This window comes from Scyliorhinus canicula, chromosome 11 (genome assembly GCF_902713615.1).
Source record: "Scyliorhinus canicula chromosome 11, sScyCan1.1, whole genome shotgun sequence".
NCBI classification, from domain to species: domain Eukaryota; kingdom Metazoa; phylum Chordata; class Chondrichthyes; order Carcharhiniformes; family Scyliorhinidae; genus Scyliorhinus; species Scyliorhinus canicula.
In genome coordinates, this window is record NC_052156.1 from 66,094,958 (window position 1) to 66,118,606 (window position 23,649).

General features: G+C 48.1%; 1 protein-coding gene across 4 annotated transcripts in view; it reads right to left on the minus strand.

Moving 5' to 3' along the window:
- Positions 1 to 23,649, minus strand: part of LOC119973115 (contactin-4-like) — a 3,053,649-nt gene that overhangs the window by 2,053,054 nt on the left and 976,946 nt on the right. For 3 of the 4 annotated variants that reach the window (XM_038810691.1, XM_038810690.1, XM_038810684.1), the window contains exon 4: positions 18,833 to 18,878. The exons of the other annotated variant lie outside the window; for it this stretch is intronic. The gene's annotated coding sequence lies outside the window, so the exon portion shown is untranslated. The remainder of the gene's footprint in view (positions 1 to 18,832; positions 18,879 to 23,649) is intronic. 4 annotated transcript variants of the gene reach the window in all.

Sequence of the window (23,649 nt, forward strand, 5' to 3'; positions counted from 1 at the left end):
GCCGCCCCACAACACGAATCGCTGTTCGCCGTTTTTTACAGCGAACAGCGATTCTCCCCTGGCCGATGGGCCGAGTTCCCAGGCCTTTACGGCCGTTTTCACGAACGTAAACACACCTGCTCTCACCGTTCGTGAAAACGGCCGCAAAGTGCCGTCCCGGACAACCATGGCACCGATTGGCACGGCCGCACCACGGCTGTGCCAAGGGTGGCATGGGCCCGCGAGCGGTGCCCACCGATCGCGGGCAGCGGGTCCGATACCCGCGCACTCTTTGTTCCTCCGCCACCCCGCAGGATCAGTCTGCGGGGCGGCTGTGGGGCATGACGGCCCGCGCATGCCCGGGTTTGACACATATGCATGATGATGTCATCCGCGCATGCGCGGGTTGGAGCCGTCCAACCCGCGCATGCGCGGCTGATGTCGTCATGCGCGTCAGCCGCCGTGACGCTTGGCTCGCGGGCTTAGCGACCGTCGCTAAGCCTGCGATGCCGTGCTTCACGGGGCCGCGCTGCTAGCCCCGCCCGGGGGGGAGAATCGGGTCCCGGGAGGGGGCACGGAGGCTGCCGTGAAACACGGCCAGTTTCACGGCAGCCTTTACGACTCTCCGCATTTGCGTAGAATCGCGCCCATCGTCTCTCATTCTTATGACTTACTTTTTTGTGGTCCCAAAATTGGGGTCTCAACAATATACAAATTCGTCACCCAAGTGAGCAGGAAAGTCAAAGGCAATCAATTCTAAAAATGTACACTAATCCATATTTCTTGGAACAGAATTGGCTGATCAGTTAAGAACATAAGTAACAGGCGCTTGATGTAGACAATGCGGACGCTCGAGTCTGCTGCACCATTTAATAAGCTCGTAGCAGATCCTCAATCTCAATTTCACTTTCCTACTCATTTCGCATATCCATTGATTCCTTTGAAGTCCAAATACAGGCCTGAATATGCTCAACAAATGAACATCTACTACCTTTTGGGTTAGAGAATTTCAAAGTTTCACAAGCTTGAGTGAAAAATAACTCTAATTGTCTCAATTCGAAATGACTATCCCTTCAATGGAAACTTATGGGCTGAGTCCTCCGCTTCACACCCCTTGCAGGGACAATTGTGATCACGTGGAGAACAGCGACAGTGGAAAAATCGCAATTTGTGCCCGGCGTTGATTCCGCCTCCATGTTCCGGTCTCTTACTGGCAGTGTTCTCGAAGTTTGGACCCCCGAGCTGGCGGGTCCATGCAAAACCGTCATTTGCATGTATTTAAATATCATGAGCGGATTGGACACTTCATACTCCCCTCCGCAATGTTCGAATCCTCTTAGGCGAAAGTCGCATGGGCGCGAATTGGAACAAACGGAGCCTGGATGCCACGGCTGTTGATGGTGAAGAAAAGCAAATGTGAGCTAAAAAAGCCTCAAAAATACTCAAGAAATGTTGCTCTTGCTGGGGGGTGGTGGTGGTGGGGGGGTGGTGGTGGCAGCCTGGACCGGGGAGAGTAGCCGGGAATGACTTGGTACCAGGTCAATTGCTCTTGGTGATGCCCTTGTGGATTTAAACTCACCCCTTTGGGGCAGGCTCCTGGCTGTTCACACTGCTGACTGACCACTGTATCCTGTGAATGATCAGAGACCCTCCTCCCGCTGGAAAACCTCTTACCTCTGCACTTTCAGCAAGGCGATGGGCTTGGCCAGTTCAATTATTGGCCCACTAGGTGTTGGCACTCCTCTGAAATGCTGCCCCACTGCAACAGAGACAGAATGAGCAGAGGGAAGCGCTTTAAACCAGATCCAGCTGTCAGGCTCTTTGGCGCTAATTCCGGCTGGACTGGGAGTTGCTTCCAATTCACACTGGCAGAGTGCTGGCCCATTAGCATGCCCTGAAATGAGGAACAAATAGCGCCCACAAAGAAAAAGAGCACTGAGGGAATTTTTTTTTAAAAAAGGGGCAGCACGGTAGCATAGTGGTTAGCATCAATGCTTCACAGCTCCAGGGTCCCAGGTTCGATTCCCGGCTGGGTCACTGTCTGTGTGGAGTCTGCACGTCCTCCCCGTGTGTGTGTGGGTTTCCTCCGGGTGCTCCGGTTTCCTCCCACAGTCCAAAGATGTGCGGGTTAGGTGGATTGGCCATGCTAAATTGCCCGTGGTGTCCTAAAAAGTAAGGTTAAGGGGGAGTTGTTGGGTTACGGGTATAGGGTGGATACGTGAGTTTGAGTAGGGTGATCATTGCTCGGCACAACATCGAGGGCCGAAGGGCCTGTTCTGTGCTGTACTGTTCTAAAAAATGCAAATTGCACGCTATTCAATCATGGCAGGAACACTTAGTGAGGGATTTTCCGCTTGCCGACGTCAAAATCGCATTCAGCGATCGGGTGGAGAATTCCTTTTGACGCCGAAATCAGGGTTTGCGCCTGATTTTGGATGCTCCGCCCCTTCAAAACGGCGTCATCGGTGAGTACGCTAAACGCCGTTGATATGGCCTTACGAAGTCTCCTAAAGGCCCTCCCCCGTTGCCCCGACCATGTTGGGCCGACTTTCCGATGGCATGGATCACTTGTGAACTGAGTTTTCAACAACCTCGCATGACGGCTGCGGACTGTGTCCAATGCCACCACAGTTGGGGGGGGGGAGCCGTTCTGCTGGCCGGGGCGGGCTTCGGTGGGGGCTTGGGGGGCTAGTGGGGGTTGGTTCGGGGTGCCGATGGGGGTTACAGGGGCCACTATCTGGCAGGCCAGGTCCACGCGCGGCCGGCGCCATGTTGTACAGCGCGACTGCTGTAGGTCGTCGCCGTGCGCATGCGTCGCCACGGACCCCATAATTCTCTGGTCGTTTCTGTAGGAACGGCAGGGTTTTTACGTGGCGCAGCTGCTAGTCCCTCAACGGGCAGAGCATCGTTGCAGGGGCAACGCCGACTTTTTCATCGTAAGACTAGACACATACTCCAGACATAGCCTCAAAATCGGAGAATCCAGCCCAAACCGAGACTCCTGGCCTACATGCTTCCTCGTTAAAAACTCACCTGCCAGGAGAAACAGCCTCTCAGTATTGAACCTGTTACTCCCACTCAGAATCTTGTGTGATGCAATGGGACAACCATTAATTTCCTGAACTCAAGTAGTATAGTCTTATTCCACTCAAACCTACCTCAGGGGTTTTCGGACTGTACATAAGTGGCTTGTGCTGCAAGCTTCACTTCATCCATGATTTGCAAGGCAGTGGACACTGCTTTGGCCTTCCTTTCACACTGTTACTGTTATATATCAGATACAATCTGTGCCAAAGCTGGGCAAGGGAGGCACGATTAGAGCGGAAAGGTGAGATGGAGGCAGGACTGGAGGTTGGGAGGTGGGGAATGAGCAGAGGGGAATAATGCAAGACTATCCAGGTGTAAAATTTAAAAGGCTATGCTGGGGGTTGAAGAGTGTCTTGGAAAAAAAGGGTGCATATGGCCTCAGGAAGGGGAAGGGTCAGATTGACAGAGAACATTGGAACATCAAGATTGAAAGGAATAAGTGGGAGAACAGGAATATCAATGTAGACAATGATGCGGTCAAGGGCAATGGGGTGGAGGGGGGAGGCTTGACAGCAGCAGGAGAGATGAGAATTAATAGGTAGTGACAGTGGAGGAGGATGGGAGGAACTTGCTGGGTGACGGGGGAAGTTAAATCTGTTGGTCACACTCAAGTAGGTGAGCATTGTTCCTTTATTAATGGTCTGAATTCCAGCAAGAATCAATTGGGGCTCCAGTTAAACTCGCCTGAATGGCCATCTGTTCCTGACAGAGGCTTTTAAATATGGAATCAAGTGCCATGATTGCTGGACAAAAGCTACATGCACACTACATGTCTCAAAATTCAAATTCTAATGGTTATGGCTTATAAGGCTCCATGCTTACAATTTAACATTCGTCCAAGACTTGGGTCCGGTAGTGAGTGTCTAGGCAAATGGAGGCAAGGTGCCAATAGCTTAGCTATGGGTTATAGCACATGGGTATCTTCACCCAATTCAAGACCTTTGTTCTAAATGTGTAGTCATGTCTGAAGGGGATACTCAGCCATTAGTGGCCTGAGGATACCATGTTTGGATGGAGGGCAGGCCAAGGGCTTGGCACTAGGTTCCTGGCTTGGCGATGGAGCATTCAAGGAGAAGTTACAATGGTGTCTTAATTATATTCATTCACAGGTACAGGGAGTGGAGAATGCAGGTTTCAGGCAACTCTGCCTTGTTGTCAGCTGTGCTTCAAATAAAAGAAAGTCCTCATCACCATGGGAACATTAGCCTGAGCAGTAAGAGGCAGCAGGAGTTCCAGGTGATCCTGAGAAGAAGCAAAATCCACAAATATGAAGTTCATTCATGTTGACGAGCAAAAGACAATGCCACAGGCCCTTCACTTGCCTGGGGATGTTCTCGGTCAACTTCTTCATGTGGAACTAATGCCACAAGGATTTGGAAGGCATCCCAAGCTGGTGGCTTTGAAAGTGACCATTACACTGAACTTTTTTGCCAGCAGATGCTTCCAGGCCTCCACTGGGACCTTTGCAGAACATCACGATCAACGACACACAATTGCTTAAGAGAGGTGATGGATGTCCCTTTTCAATAAAGTTCACCATCATATCCAGTTCAGCATGCACAAGTCAAACTGCCAGAGTTCTGGAATTTACTTCAATCTCAGGTTTCCCATATATGCAGGGCACCATCATTTGAGAGATACGTAACAGCAGACAGTGAGATTCATCAATCACAAAGGATTTAATTTTCAAAGTGACCAGCTAATTGACAATCACAAAAAGCAGATCCTGCATGCTTGTGCGAGGTACCCTTGGAGCTCCGTTGACTATTACACATTGACACATTTGCAGATGCTCCAGATCCTTGGTGGACCTCAGTGTTTTTTGGGTTGGCTTCTTGATGACAAGGTGTACCATCCAAAAAAACCTGGCTGATGATGCCTGTTTGCTTTCTGCATCGTGTTGCTGAAGAGAGGTACAATGATGCATATTACAGCGCAAGGTCCTTGATAGAGCAAATGACAGGCCTCCTGAAGATGCATTTCTCATGTTTGGTACCGCTTAGGTGGGGCTCTGCAATACTCAACACAGAGTGTGCTCCATCAACATTGTTTGCTGCGGTCTGCACAACCATGCCCTGTAAAGGAGGATGTGTTTCCTGAGGGGAGAATTGTGGAGTGAGCCAACTCACTCAGATTTTGAAGACTTTGAAGGGGATGACTCTGATGACAGTGGGGATTTAGAAGTGCCACATGAATAGGCAACTGCATGGGTAGGAGTTGGCAGAGATGCCCGTGACAACTTGATAGTTTCAAGATCCCGGGAGGAGTACATCTCCTGTACAAAGGATGACAAATTTTCACAATTGATATTTCCTTTGGCCTCTGCTGCTTGGAACGTCCCACCCCTTTCATTCTCAGCTAGAAAATTTCATAAGGTGCAATGATTTCATAATGATTCTGAAATAGCCATACTTACTGTATGCGCTAATGATGGGATCATCCATGTAAGGGAGAGGAGTCTTGACAACGTATGGTCGCTGTGGAATAGGATCAGCACTCCCTTGATGCACATCCGTAAACAACTCTAAAATAGTATAGTCCTTTCACCTTTAGCCTCGCCAAGTCAGTGTGAATGGCACAGTGGTGCCTCACAATACCTGGAATTCATTCCAGCCTTGGATGACTGTCTGTGTGGAGTTTGCACGTTCTCCCAGTGTCTGTATGGGTTTTTGCCGGGTGATCCAGTTTCCTCCCACATTCCAAAGAGGTGCAGGTTATGTAGGTTGGTCATGATCAATGCACGGGGTTACGCGGATAGGGGAGGGGTGTGGACGGAGGTAGATTGCTCTTCCACAGGATCGGTGCAGACGTGATGGGCCAAATGGTCTCATTCTGCACTGGCGAGATTCTATGGCAGCTTTTAAGCAGCTGCCATTCCAAATTACATAGGGATGCACTCACGTTAGTATGACACCAGCTCAATACACCAGCCTGAACACACACATCACTCTTTCATGCTTGGTGCATGAGCAGCTTAATAGGGAACAGCACCATTTGTCCCATCACCGACTGTAATCAATGCAGAATATTGAAGCATCAGATTGCTCCTGCTCCTAATTGCCATTCGCATATCAGGAAGCAGTAACCATTAACATCTAGATCGTGTAGTAAAGGCTAGAGGATTGTTTGCATTGAATTCAGAGTTCCTCACCAGGACTATGGTTTGATGGAACCCTGCAATTGCCGGAGGCCTGACAAGTCTCTGTCTTGGATAACCTTTGCATGTGGGTGAAACTTTGCCCAATCATTATTGATATAACAGCAAACGACAACATCTTACCCACATAGACCCTGCAGAGGCCTTAAGAAATTTACACATGCATTGCTTTACTCCTCAATACAGTCAAGTTCACAAAGCCCATTCATAAAATTCCTGCAGTGCAGAACGAGGCCATTTGGCCCATTGAGTTTGCCCCAGCCTTCTGGAAGAGCACCCCACCTAGGCCCACTTCCCCACCCTATCGCTATAACCCCACCTAACCTTTACACACTGAGGGCAATTTAGCATGGTCAATCCGCCCAACATGCATATCTTCAGCCTGTGGGAGGAAACCGGAGCCACCGGAGGAAACCCATGCAAATGTAGGGAGAAAGTTCAAACTCCACACAGACAGACTCCACCCAAGGCCAGAATTAAACCTGTGTCCCTGGCGCTGTGAGGCAGCAGTGCTAACCACTGTGCCACCTTGTTCATTTATAGGTACGTACCCTCAGTGAATTAAAGCACTGCAATACAATGAATTTCAGATCAATTTATGTGCTGTGCGTAAATGCCCACTAAGCAGCTATGCAGAGCTCAAAAAAAAGGAATAGGGTAGGTCATTCAGCCCTTCGAGCCGGCTTCGCCATTCAGTATAATCATAGTTGATACACTATCTCAATGCCATATCAATGCCATACTTCACATTCATTTTGGCACCTTTAGAGTCCAGAAATTTATTTTATTCTTAAATATATTCAGTCATTTAGCCTCCACAGCCTTCCATGGTGGGGAATTCCAGAACGTACAGGTCCAACTAAAGGTCATTGAAGGTAAAGAGACCGATTCATCAAGATTAACACACACCTCTTACATCATACACTCTGACCCCTCGTGCAGTCAAGTGTGAGGTTCCTGCTTAATCTTTATTTACCAGTTCAGCATCATGCCCGGACAGAGTGGGAATTCAGCAAGGAATGAAGTTTAGACTTAAACATGGATACGACATTCTCCTATAGAGAGGTATGGAAGCCTCTGAGATTTGATGCTTTACAGTACATTTTCCATAACCTGACCCTCAAAGTAAACTCCATTACAAATTACAAATTGCACACATGAATATAACATGAGTTGCGACAACTAATTGTACCATCCATAAACAATAGATATCATCTAGCAGGAAAATCACTAACCTTGATGAGCATTTCTCCAGAGCCCAAAGCATGTCTGCCTGGGAATTTAGGCTGACAGTTTACATTGGCTGACCATCAATGTCACAGATGATGTGCATTTCCTGCTGATTGTGGTGTTCTTTGTGTTGTTTATTTTAGGATGGTTGGCCTGGGGCGCGATTCTCCACTCCCCACGCCGGCTGGGAGAATCGCAGGAGGGCCAGGCGACTCACGACACGCCCCCCCTGGCGCCCCCCCCCCCCCCCGCGATTCTCCCACTACACGCTCGGAAGAATCGCTGCTCACCGTTTTTCACGGCGACCGCCGATTCTCCGGCCCGGATGGGCCGACCGGCCTGATGTTCCCAACCGGTTCACGACGGCGGCAACCACACCTGGTCGCTGCCGTTGTGAACATTGGCGCCAAATGCTCGTTTGAAGCTTGTGGGGGACGGAGAGGGGAGTGAGCACCACGGCCGTGCTCGGGAGGGGACGGGCCCGCGATCGGTGCCCACCGATTATCGGGCCGGCGTCTCAAAGCTTTCCCCTCCGCTGCCCCACAAGATCAAGCCGCCACGTCTTGCGGGGCAGCAGAGGGGAAGACGGCAACCGCGCATGCACGGGTTGGAGCCGTCAGCCGTCGTGACGTCAGCTGCGCATGCGCGGGTTGGAGCCGGCCAACCTGCGCATGCGCGGCTGACGTCGCGATGGCACCGCCGTCGCGTCATTCTCGGCGCGCCGCCTTGACGCAAACGCCAAGGCCCGGCAGCCGAGAGTTACGGAGCGCCGCTCCTAGCCCCCCGGGTGGGGGTGAATAAAGTGCGAGGAGCGGCCTCTGAGGCCGTCGGGAACTCGATCGAGTTCACGACGGCCTTCCCGATTTATCGCGGGAGCGGAGAATTCCGCCCATGGTGTTTACAAAGGCCACAGTACAGCTTTTACTTAAACAAAGCTATGATTTTATTTACAACACTAAAACTAAGATGCAACACTTAGTCCTTAAGAATACAGAACTGATCAGTAACATCTAACTACACTCATCTACTGTTAATCTCATTCCTGGTATAAAATATAATCTAACCTTGCTCACACTAACTGCTTTTATGACCTTCACTAGCTATCTCCTGCATACACTCATCCCCAAGTTCTAATATCACTGCCTTATACAGTTGTATCTGTAGCTCCCTCTAGTGGCTACTCTCAACACTACATAGTTATGATAGTTATGATAATACTGATGTCACTGATATGGAATTTATAAAATTGGGAGATCCAGATTGCATTGCATTAGGTTGCTACATTTTGGAACCTTAAATGAGCATGAGATTTTGAGGAAAATTGAAGAAATGGAAGTGATGAGATTTGGAAAAAGATAAAGGCAACATAAATTTACAAAAGTGAAAAACCTACACCGTGAGTGAACAACTACACCACCAGTGTGCATTCCATACTTCTTAACCTTTTTTGACCCTATTGCTACATTGAGGTGAAGCTCCGACACCCGCAGCTGAGGTGGAGGCAGACAGCTGACTGCTATACCATGTTGTCTGAGATGACTTTGGCAGGTGTCCTCCATTGGCTCAAGACCTTGGGGACCTTGGCCTGCTAAGTGTCTCCTGGTCAGGTGCAGGTGGAACCTCCTCAGCTTAACCTGCTGGAGATAATGGGGTCACTGGCAGAGGGGAACTGGAGTGGCAGGGCATCCTTCAAATGTCCTGGGTTGATGTCCCAAGGTTCTTGCCTGACACCTATCCTCCCTTTGGGTTCACAATCCCTCCCTGACTCTTTGAGGAGAAGGAGCACCTGGAGGGAGGTCAAGGTACCCCGTCTCCCGCTTCCCTAGCCACTGTTGAAACTCTGCCGTGGCTCAATCCATGGTATGCAGTTCCAAACGCAAACTCGGCAGAAACTGCTGGACCTGGATTTTCAAGGTGGCTGGCTCTCTTCCCATGGAGACTCCCATTCACTCACATGCCAGAGTTTCGACTGTAGAGAACTTGGATGGACAACTCCATCATTCAGCACATTGTGTGGACGGCCTCCGACAACTCTTCTCGATGTTCACCTGCCTGTTTCTGCATCTCCAAGAGATATGTTAGGGCTGAGACCAGAGGCTCATCATCAGACTCGGTTTTAGCAGGGGCCTGGTCTCTGGTAGTCCTCCAAATGTCAGAGACTTCAGTTGTCAGTTGCAAGCTGTGGATCTGTATCTGTGAGGTGATGACCAGATTCTGAATCTGACCCTCCTCCAGAACTAGATCCCACTGACTTGCAAGATCTGTACTAATGGAGAGTGCAGGTGAACACAATGATGGTCCTTCCCCTTCAGATCTGCTCTCGGAGCTGGGATGAGTCTTCTGGAGAACAATGCCCTTCCCCTTCTCTTGCTGGAACACGGAATTGTGAGTGTAATGATTAACCACATAGGCTTGAACATTAAAGATCAGTCATTGCCCGCATCATGTTGATGCAGATTGGATGCATCCTCACTGGCCTTTCGGGCAAGGCCGATCTCACCTTCCATGCAAGAATGATCTCTCTACACTCCAGTGAGCTGTGTGGACTGCTCTTCAATACTGGATAGGGTCTGGATCTCAGGGGTACCCCCACTGGTCATGGCTTGTCCTCTTTTATTGTGGGCAGCCTTGTCCTGCATGAAGGCAGGAAGATTAACTGTGAACCCAATGGATGGAAGAGCAGTTCAGAAACATACCTGCCGAGTGTCTCTGCCAAGACCGCCCTCATAAGTGATTAAGACGTGGTCTGTGTAGAAACTTACATTAGATGGGGAGCTGTAATTCCTTCGATACTGATGAACCACTTTTATTTATGTGTGACACTTGTGCTGAGTCGAACCCTTCGGTGGCCTGATGTCCCTGTGAGTGTGTGAGTTTGCAGTGAGTAGATATTTCACTTATCCTAGAAGAATGCAGCAGGCCATTCATGTGTTTCCCGCATTTCAGGTGATTCTTGTTTTTTTAATGGATATTTATTAAGATTTTGCATTTTAGAAATTAACAAGACAAAGTTACAAATCAATACCAAATCAAAAGAAATGAAAAAATACGGAACACAGAATCAGTTTCCAACCCAACTTCTCGGTTTCACCCCCCCACCCCCCAACCCCGCCCCGCCACACACACATCCCCCCTCTCCCCCACAACACCCCCTCCCTGCCCAGAGGTGCCTTCAACAGGGGCACCTTCGGTCCTCGGGGATAACAGGATACCATTACCGCCCTGGGCCAGGCTTAGCCCAGCACCTTCCAAAAAGAAACTCAGGGGATTATGCCTCCTGGACCTTCCACATAACCCCAAAACCCACACCCTGCCAAATCTACACCCACCCAATCCAACCCAGGACAATGTACCACCCCCATTCACACAAGGAGAGAAAGGATAACAGCTCTAACTCTTGCTGGAGTGGGGGTGGTCCTTGCCCGGGAGAAGAAGAACCGTGAAGACACCCATCAATTGGGCATCCTGAGTGGGAAGCCTGGCCCTCCTCCCCCAGCCACCTAAGAACCCCTGCCCACTCCACTGGGCCAGACCAGAACCAGGAGCAGCACAATTCTCAGGAACAGGACAAAACAGGACCATTGATCAGTGGGCCAGGCTGACCCCTGGCCTCAAAGATAGGATACATTGTGCTCCATCAAGTCAGATACACCCAGCCTCCAGATCAAGATCACTGAAACATGGCAGCCAATCCTTAAATTCACTCTTGAACTCTTCCACTATTTCTCATCAGGGACCGGGCCTAGGGGTATAGATGTTCCGCCTCCTTCTCCTGAACTCTTCAGGGTGGACGACAAGTTATCCAACAGGTACTTGACAGTGCAGAAGTGAGCCCCCACCAGCGAAAGTGCTTTCTCATGCACCTCCATGAATGCACCCCGCAATTCTTGAAAGTGAGTCCCGACAATGTGCACTGCAGAGCCAAGCCGAGCCAAGATTATCAGCAAAGACAACATCTCCCTTGGCAGCCATTATCCGATGCACACAGCACCAAGGCGAAAGCCCGCTCAACAGCATCTGCACCACTGCAAGCAGGGTCTCACTCCAACCCACTTCATACAAATGAGTATTTTAACATCTTATCTCTTTCTCACAAAGACATCCACCAAACACTTCTCCAGACATTGCATAAACCATGTAACTCAAGAAAAGACAAATACAAAATTTGCACGCGGACGAAAAGATGGATTAAAAGATGAGCAAAGCCGGAGCTCACTAAAACACAGGTGTTCTTGTGCTCACATCATGTGATTCTCCAGGGTGGTCGTTATTTGGGCCCCATGGATGCTAACCTCCTTGGTGACCTCCTACCAAGACCAACGTGATCAGGTGGGAGAGCCTCCTGCTCCTACCCCTTGGAGAAAAGAGCTTCTGCCTTTCTTGGATGGCTTGGAGGGCAATCTCCAGGGACGTTTTGCTGAACCTTGGGTTGAAGGTTTCTTGCATCTGTGAGCCATTCTGCACTTCCTATCTGCAGCTCCTGGTCTGCAGTAAGCGAATGTCTGTCTGGGTGTTGTTTAAATATGGTGCCAGAACCTTTGACCTCATGAAGTAATGGTAGGTGAGCGGCTTTCTGCCCTCCCGTCATGAGATACACTAAGATCCTCACTGATGCATAATTAATAAGAAAAGCATGTGTTGAGCCATCTCACTGACCAGTGGAAATCACACCAACTTTCCAGCCCACCACTGGGCTGAGTCTCCAGAATGGAAGATTCCACCGACATGTCAACTCGCCAATCATGGGAATCAATTTAGTGATCATTCATTGCACTCCTCTGAAGTAAATATGTCCTTCATTAGTTACTGAGGCTGAAATTATATTCTCTATTCCAGGTGTGGACTCATCATTGCATGTACAATTACAGGCAGTCTGTTTTCCTATTACCCACCAACTTACTAGTTCCTCACCATATAAAATATGTCCATTTGTGGGGAGGAGGGACTGGTGGAGGGAAATATTGAAGCTCCGCTAGGGAACCAGGGGGATGGGGCAGTGCCAACCACAGGGGTCCCTTCGGCAGGAATGCTGGATCCCGGAGGACAGTGTAAGGACATTTGCACCCTGAACCCTGCAAGTCCTCATGAAACTGCAAGTGGTTTTAACTTGGGAAAGCTGGCGGACCAGAGTTCAAGTTGAAAAGCTGAATGACATTGAGCCTTGTAGGCTCACCATCATGTTTAAAGTATCCACATGCCTCCTTGAAGCAGGTTGGCTGCTGGCCCATCTTTCAGCCTCAAGGGAAAACTGGAAGTGGTTGGTTCAGAGGTGGGTTTGTGTTAGGAATCTGATGTTTAAGACTTTAACACCTTTGCCACTCAATATTTTCTGTCCCTGTTATTTCTCAACTCCAGGTGGTTGATTCTATTTTCTGCTCTTTCGCACTACGGCACACCTTACTCTTTCTAGCCCCGACATGATTTTGAACATCTCTATCAAATCACCTCTTAGTCTTCTCCTCTCCAAGGAGAACAGTCCCAATCTCTTCAATTCTTCTTCATCACTGAAGTTTCTCATCCCTGGAATCATTCTTGTAAAGTTCTCTGCTCTCTTTCCAATGCATTCACATCCTTCCTGACGTGTAGTGCCTAGAACTATCGTAATACTCCAGCTGAGGTCTAACGAATGTCTGATACAATTTTAGCGCAACCTCCTCGTTCACATATTCTATGCCACTATTAATAAAGCTGAGGATACTGTATGCTTTATTAACTGCTGTCTCAACCTTTCCTGTCACCTTTAATGATTTATGCACATATGCACCGAGGTCCCTATGCTCCTGCACACTTTTTAGAGTTTTACCCCTTTTTTTATATTGTCTCGCCATGCTCATCTGACTAAAATGAATCACCTCACACTTCTCCTCATTGATCTTCATCTGCCACCTTTTTTGTCCATTCCACCAGCTTGCCCTGTTGTATATGGAGAGGAAAAAATTGCAAATGGACTTCGACCTGGTCTCCACCGGGAAAGTAGTGCACCAGCTTCACCAGACACGGGGGACCTTTTATGAACATAGAGACAAAGGCAGCCGCCTGTTGAGAAACCAGCTGAGAAAGCCATGAGAGAAATAGAATGGAAGTACCTCATAGAGGTACTGGAATGGTTGGGTTTGAGCCAGGGTTCATTTCCTGGGTGAAACTACTGTACAGCACTCCCATGGCGAGCATACAGACAAACACCAGCAGCTCTCGATACTTCCAGCTGCATAGAGGCAGGGATGCCTGCTGTCCCCGCTGCTGTTCGCCCTGCCAGTTAAGCCACTGGTGATTGCCCTCAGAGCGGGGAGACATGAACATAGAGTCTCAATCTATGGGGATCTAAATAGCCCACGACTGAACACGGATCCATAAATGGAACCTGACGAGTCTGGTGGAGCAATCCAAAAGGATTTGCAGAGGTGGGGTCCACTCCCACTCTCCCTCGCAAGGAGAAATACAGATGATCAAAATGAGCGTGCCCCCAATTTCCTCTTCCTGTTCAGATCCCTCCCTATCTACATCCTCAAGGCCATTTTCAACACAGTCAACAAGTTAAACATGTGTTTGGAGGGGTGCGAGGGAAGAGCCCGAGGATGTATAAGAAGGTCCTACAAAGGAGAAGAAAAACCTACAGTTTTACCACTGGGTGGCCCCGGCAGAAAGAGTAGGGGGATGGGTCAGGAAATCGGGAGCAGAATGGGTGAGGATCGAAGAGATTTTCTGCCAGCCCTAGCCACAGCCGCTCTCCCATCAGCCCGAATACTCGAGGAGCCGATTGGTAGCAGCCATGCTCCGGATGTGGTACAAAATGAGGCAACGCTTCAGCCTAACCAAAATGACCACCATGGCCCCCATCTGCAACAACCATTGGTTCACTTCTGCAATAATGGACACCACCTTCAAAAGGTGGAGACAGGACGTGGGGACTCTGACGATTAGAGACATGTACATGGATGATAGAGTAGCAACCCTGGGGAATCTCACGGAGAAGTTCCACTGCCAAGAAGAAATGACCTGTGATACATTCAGGTCAAAAACCTCCTCCGCAAAGATACAATCATGTACTCCTAGATAGCGGGACATTCGTTGGTACAAGAAGTGCTGAATGAAGGCGACCAAGGGGAGTGGAATTGTGCGGACATGTACGGACGTTATGTATGGAGGTATGCTCCCTGCTGGACAAGACAAGGAAAAAAATGAAGCAGGAACTAGGCATAGAGACAAGGGGAGGACTCTGGATCAAAGCCCTGCACAGGGCGAACTTCACCTCCACGTGTGCAGGGCTGAGCCTAATGCAGCTAAAGATGGTTCACAGACCTAACCAGAATAATTATCAGCAGGTTCATCCTGGAGGTGGAGGACAAATGCGAACACTGCCAGGGAGGCCCGGCTAACCATACCCACATGTTTTGGGCTTGCCCCAGACTTGTTGGGTCCTGGACAACCTTCTTTGAGGCCATGTCCAGGGTTCTGGGAGTGATGTGGTGGTCATCGGTGTATCAGATCAGCCAGAGATCTTCATGAGGATGGTGCCCTAGCCTTTGCCTCCCCAATCACCCGCTGGAGAATCCTGCTCATTGGCGATCAGCAGCACCACCCAAGGCTGCAGACTGGCTGTCCAACCTGGTAGAGTTTCTCAGGCAGGAGAAAATAAAATGTGCCATCCATGGGTTAGAAGAGAGCTTCCACAGAATGTGCAAGCCGCTCACCAACTTGTTCCAAGACCTGTTTGTAGCCAGCAACCAGTAGAGTAAGGGAGGGGCAGTGGTGACACAGGCGAGCCACAAGGCAGAGAGGAAAAAGAAAGGGGGGGGTGTGGAGTGGGGGTGGGAGGAAGTGCAGGGGGCGCGAAGGCAAGCAAAAGGAACACGAGGGACAAGCAGGAGGGACAAAGGCGCAAGGGACCGTTCTGAGGACAAGCTAAGGCCCAAACCAAACTGTATATAAATGCCTGTAAATTTGTGTTTTGACCAGATTGGGGAATGTAAAATATGTATGCCAGTTAAACGCAGGTCACGGCCACAGTTGTCGTTGTGAAGATGCTCACTTGTGACTATAAGTCTTGGTTTTTGCATGGTTTTGTAATTTATGAATTGTTGGATATAAAATATGAAAATTCAAAAGCATTCAAAAATATGCGATGTATGTGTTTGTCCCATAAGAACATTTGGCATTAGCTATAACATGCACCATGGTTGCTCCTACACAACATAGACTGCAGCAATTTAAGAAGATGGTCACCACCACTTTCTCAAGGACAATTAGGTATGGGCAATAAATGGTGATTGAGTCAGTCCACATCCAATGAACGAATGTTATAAAAAGTAAAATGTAATCTGAAAATATTTAATTAACATTTAATCTTATGGATAACATTAGGTTTAAATGTTATAATGTTTTATTGCAGCAAACAGCTAACTGTCTCAAACTTATTGGACAGTAATTATAAGGTCCATCTATCTTCAATGAAATAATTAGCTGCAGCCTAATTTTGTGCAAAGTATTATCTGATGCATTATTGTTTATATTTAAGTGCAATCACTATCATAATACTCGAGAATCGGTGAAATAGATCATATTGGTCCAAATTCAAAATAAAGTAAAAGAATCATCTTGGTGAGCCAACTAGTCCCCCTACCGCTGTCCCTACCAGCAAGTAACATTCGCGCCACACAAGTGACAGGCAAAGACATTCTCCAACAAGAGAGGATTGAACTGTTGCCCCTTAATGTTCAATGACATTACAATCAGTGAAACCCTACCATCACCCTACCTGGTAGTTACTATTGACCATGAAATGAACTAGACTAGCCATATAAATTCTATGGCTACCAGAGCAGATCAAAGGCTAGGAATCCTGTGGCAAGTAACTCACCTCCTGAAGCGTGTCCACCATCTACAACGCACAATTCAGAAGTGAATGGAATACTCTCCACTTGTTGGATGAGTGCAGCTCCAACAACACTCAAGACGTTTGACGCCATCCAGGATAAAGCCACCCACTTGATTGGCACCCCTTCCACAAACAATCAATCCCTCCACCACTGACAAGCAGTGGCAGTCGTGTGTACCATCTAAAAGATACATTGCAGGAACTCACAAATCCTTTCGGCAACACATTCCAAAACCATGACCACTATGTTCTAGAAGGACAAGAGCAGCCTATACCTGGGAATGCCACCACCTGGAGGTTCCCCTTCATGTCACTCACCACCATGACTTGGAAATACATTGCTATTCCTTCACTGTCAACGGATCAAAATCGCAGAATTCTCTCCCAAGTACTGTGGGTGTATCTACACCTCAGGGACTGTAGCAGATCAAGGCGACAGCTAACCACCACCTTCTGAAGGGCAACTAGGGATGGACAGTAAATGCTCGCCCAGTCAATGACCGCCACATCCCGCAAATGAATTTCAAAAAGTCCCACGCTACTCCGTGTACAGACAAAACGGTGCTTGTTCAGAATGCATGCATTCTAATCACCAGTAGCAGAATTTTAGTCAAACCTAAAAAGCCAATTGACTTGTCAGGCAGAACATATGTGTCCTGATAGATCCAATAGGTAAAAAGGCTATTTTAATGTAAATATTAAGACCCAGTTTTGATACCCATTTTAAAATAAGGATTTCAACACTATAACCTCAGGTCATGACAAAACACAGCTTCAACAGAGACACAAAAAGCCTGACACATGCATAAACTAATTGGAGATAAAAGCAACATTTTCACTAAGCAAGATGAAAAAGCTATTGTCCTGATGAACATATTTTCAAAGTCAGTTTGACATTAAGAAATGAGCTGTACCAGTAATCAGATCAAGGCCAAGTAAGCACCATAGCAATATGAAGGCACCATTGTCCAGAATGTGGATAAAAGCCAAGCCAGCAGAAAACCAGTAGAAACCAGTCTTGATAAAAGCACAGAATCGCATTCCATAACATACACAAATATTCCAACATGAAACATTCGGAACTTATGTTGCACATTAAGGAACGACAGTTAACCAATGAATCAAATGTATTTGATTCTAACCCAAACCAATCAGGATGACATAGAGGTGTGGTTAGGTGACTAAAGTCTGATAAGATTCTCCTTAAACATGATGGTCCGTACGGCCATCTTTATCCAGGATCATCCTATACTTTGATCTAACTACTCGCTATCCTTATTTTCATATTTTCACTTTTCCACACTAATTCTTGATGTAAATGCAAGCTGTTTTACGATAAGCAAGAAACCATTTTATTTTGAAAGTTAATTCGTTTATAAGTTACTTCTCTTTAAGTTCTTTTGCTAGCCGGACTTTATTGAGAATAGATTTAAGCTTCTCTCAATTGTAATCAAATAGAGGCAATAAAGATTCTTGTTTGCATCCGAGAAGTTTAACTCCAATTTCTCCAATGTCGCAAGACTTCACTAATTCGGTAGATCTCATCACCCATTGACAAAACAGGAACCAGACAGAAAGATCCTGGTGCCAGCCAGCATATAGGTTTCCCGACCACATTTGCACCGTCGACCATGTTGGCTGAGGTGAGGAACAGGGCCCATGAGCCACACAATTAATCAATTAGGTTTATTAGCAGCTTTAAGGCATTTAAAGTAGGCCAACTGGAATTTTACAATCCAGTTTTTTGACACGAGGAAGGGTAGAGGAGCAGTTAACTCCCTGGAAGCTGGTACCCAGTGATAAACCAGGATCCTTCTATTCAGTCCTACAGGTCCCCTCTGCCTGCAAAGGTACGGTTGTAAAAAAACAACTGTCCTGTAGAGGGATTTCCCTCCGTCCTCCAACCCCTCAGTTGTAGCTTGGGTGCATTTTCTATGTTACTTTAATTTTTTTGAAGATTTGTGAGAGGGTGCCTTCAGGTTGAAGAACCATCTGTGAAAATGCCAAGTCAGAGATTGCTTCTCCCCGATCCCTGGAACAAGTCCAGGACCAGAAAGAGTTATGGCTCTTGTTTCCCTGCCCCAAGCAAAAATTCAGCCTGTCATCACTGGAAGGCAGTTTGCTCAATATTGTAAAACCTTGAAATGTAAGAAGATAGCTTCACACCGGTCGCTTTATATCGGCATTTGTGTGAAAGTCAAATGACATGAGATTACTTTGACGTGTTGTTGCTGTGTTTGGAATGCACATTGTATTGATGCAAAAACTTCAATAGACAAGTCCATTTGAGCTCCAATACTTCAGGGAAAAGAAAGTTCACTTCTGATGGCTTTTGAGATTTGTAACCATCCAGTACAGTTCTGAAGTGTCCAATAGGAGCTCCAAATCTTTGAAATTGTAGGTATTGCAGTTACCCCAGACACCATGTCATTGTGATTTAACAGTTTCCTGACTCATGCTCACTGCTCTGGTGGGATGGTGTGGATTGTAATTGTTCTACTCACCTCCCAGCAATCAGTTTTGCTTCCCCGCCTCCTCGGAGCTGTCGATCTACAAATAGGAAAATAAACCATTAAGGGATGTGTTCTTAATTATTTGTGTACATTCAGAAGGCTGAGACATAACCAAACTCACAGCACCATTGGTTAAGTTTGATCAAAGTCAAGTCAGTTAATAATTTTCATATCTGTGTCACTGTTATTTTCAGATCATCACATTTTGCCCTGGCAACATTGATGCAGCGGTAAATTGATTCATCATATAGATGTCTTCCATTAAAAATGCATACAAAACTCTCGGCTAATTATATTAAACGGTAAGGGAAAAAGCCAGATTCTGCTTACAGCATTACACCTTCCTGCACAGACCCCAATGCTGGTCACATATGGTTCTGCTCAACCCACTTGATTCAAAGTGGATTCTTTTGGTCTCTTGTTCAGATATATTAATGTAATTAGAGGAAAATAATTTCAAGCTCAATGACAGTCGCATCTACATTTAAAAAAAATTTATTTTTCCAATTAAGGGGCAATTTGATGGGCTAATCCACCTACCCTGCACATCTTTTGGGTTGTGGGCATGGGACCTGTGCAGGCACGAGGAAAATGTGCAAACCCCAAACGAACAGCGACCCGGGGTCGAGATTGAACCACTGTGCCACCCTTACGGTCCCATCTACATTGAGGGTCATGGAAAAAAAGAAACTACTTTGAAACCTAGAATAGAAGAGCCTGCTGACAATTTTAGGTTACTGCTATCGTACATTCAAAGGACTGTTCTGTGCAAATTGTGTTCTATTGAAGGTGATGCAGTGACGGATTACAGAGATACAGAATTCAGAACTCGGCAGGTCAGTGGTGGAAGTTCTGAATATTAAGGTATTCGCACGACATTGAAAACAGCTGCGTTAAGAACCCAACCAGCTGACTGGAACCTCAGATGCTTTTAAAAACCATCCTTACATATTACGCCATACTCATTGCAAAGTGATATGGGTGTGAAACCAGTTACGGCAGTCTATGACAGGGGCGGCAAAGTGGCACAGTGCTTAGCAATGCTGCCTCACAGCGCCAGGGGCAGAGGTTAAATTCCAGCCTTGAGTGACTGTCTGTGTCAGTTCCACAATCTCCCCGTGTTTGTGTGGGTGTCCTCCAGGTGCTCTGCTTTTCTCCCACAGTCCAAAGAAGTGAAAGTTAGGTGGATTAGCCATGCCAAATTGCCCCATAGTGTCCAGGGATGTGTAGGTTAGGTTAAGGGTTTAATTGAGATACGGCAGGAAAGTTGGGTGTAGTTCTCTTTCAGAGGGTCGGTGCAGACTCCTTATGCACTATAGGGATTCTATGACACCTCCGAAACCAGAGCCAAATTGGAGTACCAATTTATACTATCGAATTTTTAGATGTGGCACGAAACAGGATTCCCGTTGTGTTGTCTCCCATTAAAATAAAAATCATGGGCGGGATTCTCTCAGCCCGGGGCCGGGCCGGAGAATAACAGCGGCCGGCGCGAATCACGGCACGCTGCCCCGATGTGGCACACGATTCTCCACAGAGAATCGCCGCCATTGGTGCCGGCGTGGTTCGTGCGGCGCCGGTTGGGGGCAGCTCTACGCAGAACCCCCCCTCCCCCCCGCCGATTCTGATGGGCCAAGTGGCCATCGTAAAAAACCCGAGTCCCGCCGTCGCCGTCCACACCTGCTCTCAGCCGGCGGGAACCCGGCATGGAATGGTCGGGGGGCAGCCTGTGGGGGGGGGGGGGGGGGGGGGGAGGCGGGTATGACCCCGGGGGGGCCTCCGATTTGGCCTGGCCCACCATCGGGTCCCACCTTTGTTCCACGCCGGCCCCTGCAGCCCTGCACCATATTGCGCCGGGGCCGGCGCGTTGAAGGGAGCCACTGCGCATGCGCGTGTTGGCGCCAGTGCCACTGTGCATGCGTGGATCCCATGGCGCTCAGTTCACGACAGGATCAGCAGCTGGAGCGGCGTGAACCACTTCAGTGCCGTGCTGGCCCCCTGTAGGGGCCAGCATTGCTGATCCGATGGCGTCAACACTTAGACTCAGGATCACAGAATCCCGTCCATTGTTCTGCCATTATGTTAATTCAAAAGCGACAAAGTAATGTCAAACTTGGGTGCAAGATGCAACTCTGTCATGAATAAAAAGTTGACTGAAGTTGGAATCACAGACAGTTTTGGGAATTATATTTTGAGGCCTTGTCTTGTATTTTTTCCATCTCCATTCAGAGGGTTGACTGCAGTATGATAAAGTTTGCTGTACTGAATTTCATCACCCCCGTCTTCACTCCCTATCCAATAGAGAAGCTAATCCAAATTCTAATGTCATCAACCATGCCACCATGGGTCTTCCTTGTGCAGGTTTTCCATGTGCTTTGCATCAGGTCTTTATCAAAACATTCCCCCTCTGTTGCATTCAATATCCAAATTCTATTTGTAACCTCAATATTACTGTCTGAAACAAGGTCAACTTAACATCAGCTTTCTCAGCATCCACTCATTTTCCCACTTGGCCGTCTGTGCCACATGTAATCTCAGGATTGCTGCGTGCTAGGAAGGCAAGGAACAGAGAGCAAGTGCAGCTGAACACGTGGCTACAGGGCTGGTGCAGGTGGGAAGGCTTCAGATAAGTAGATCACTGGGATGCCATCTGGGGAAAGTGGAACCTATATGTGAGGGACAGGTTGCACCTAAACAGGCAGGGCACCAATATCCTGGGCGGGAGATTTGCTAGAGCTCTTCAGGAGAATTTAAACTAGTTTGGCAGGTGAATGGGAACCAGAGCTACGGATCAAAGGATAGGGTAGCTGTTGGACAGGCAGAAATAGTATGCAGCGAGTCTGTAAGGAAGGATAGACAGTTGATAGGGCAAAGTTGCACTCAGTGGAATGGGTTAAAGTGTGTCTGTTTCAATGCCAGGAGTGTCAGGAATAAGGGAGATGAACTTAGAGCATGGATCAGTACTTGGAACCACGAAGTTGTGGCCATTATGGAGACATGGATTTCACAGGGGCAGGAATGGTTGTTAGATGTTCCGGAATTTAGATATTTTAAGAAGAATAGGGAGGGTGGTAAAAGAGGAGGAGAAGTTGAACTGTTAATTAGAGAGTGCATCACAACTGTAGAAAAGGAGGTAGTCGGGGAGGGGTTGTCTACTGAGTCTGTATTGGGTGGAAGTCAGAAACAAGAAAGGAGCAGTCACTTTATTGGGAGTTTTCTATAGACCCCCCAGTAGCAGCAGAGAGATGGAGGAACAGATTGGATGGCAGACCCTGGAAAGGTGCAGAAGTAACAGAGTTGTCATGGGTAACTTCAATTTCCCTCATTTTGACTGGAACCTCTTTTGTGCAAATGGTTTAGATGGAGCAGGTTCTGTCAGGTGTGTCCAGGACACAATATGTAGATAGGCCGACTCGGGGGGAGGCCATATTGGATTTGGTGCGTGGCAACGAACCAGGCCGGGTGTTACATGTCTTGGTAGGAGAGAATTTCGGTGACAGTGACCACAACTCCTTGACCTTTACCATAGTCCTGGAGAGGGATAGGAACAGACAGTTTGGGAAGTTTTTTAATTGGGGGGAGGGGAAATTATACTTCTATTAGACAGGAGCCAAGGAGCATAAATTGGGAACAGATATTCTCAGGGAAATGCTCAACAGTAATTTGGGGGTTGTTTAAGGAGCACTTGCTGCAAGTGCTGGATTGTTTTGTCACACTGAGACAAGGAAGGAATGGTAAGGTGAAGGAGCCTTGGATGACCAGAGAAATGGAGCTTCTAGTCAAGAGGAAGAAGGAAGCTTGCATAAGGTTGAGGAAGCTAGGATCTGGCACGGCTCTAGAGGCTTACAAGGGAGCCAGAAAGGATCTCCTAAATGGACTTAGGAGAGCTAGAAGGGGACATGAAAAAGCCCTGGCGGGGAGGAGTAGGGAAAACTCCAAGGCGTTCTACACTTAGGTGAAAATTAAGAGGATGATCAGAGTGAGAGTAGGGCCGATCAGTGATAGTGGAGGGAACTTGTGTCTAGAATTGAAGGAAATGAATATTTTACTTCAGTATTCACTTGAGAGAGGGACCTTGTTACTCGTGAGAACAGCTTGAACCAGGTTAATAGGCTCGAACATATTGATATTAAGAAGGAGGACATGCTGGAAATTTTGAAAAGCATCAGGATAGATAAGTACCCTGGGCCAGACGGGATATACCCAAAGTTTCTACAGGAAGGAAGGGAGGAGATTGCTGCGCCATTGGCAATGATCTTTGCGTCCTCACTCTCCACTGGAGAAATACCGGATGATTGGAGGGAGGTGAATGTTGTTCACCTGCTCAGGAAAGGTAATAGGGAAATCCCTGGGAATTACAGACCAGTCAATCTTACATCTCTGGTGAGCAAAATACCAAAAAGGATTCTGAGAGATAGAGGGCGGGATTCTCTGACCCTCTGTGCCGAAATCACGCTCGGTGCTGGGGCAAAGTATTACCCAAAATAGGCTCCCAGCACGTGATTCTCCGCAACCGGCAATTGCACGGCACTGCTCGGGGACCGTTGAAAGCGGCCCCCCTGGCGAATCTCCACTCATGATGGGCCGAGTGCCCGCCGAGTTCCGCCAAGTCCCACCGGCGTGGTTTACATGTGGTCCCACCTGGCAGGCCCACCCGTTCTGGCTGCGGGGGCCATCCTGGTGGGGGGATGGGGATCCGGGCCCCGGGGGGGGGGGGGGGGGGGGGGGGGGGTGCTCCACGCTGGCCAGGTCCAATATCGGTGGCTACTGATCAGCGGACGCGCTCATTCCAGGGGCGGCCTATGTTC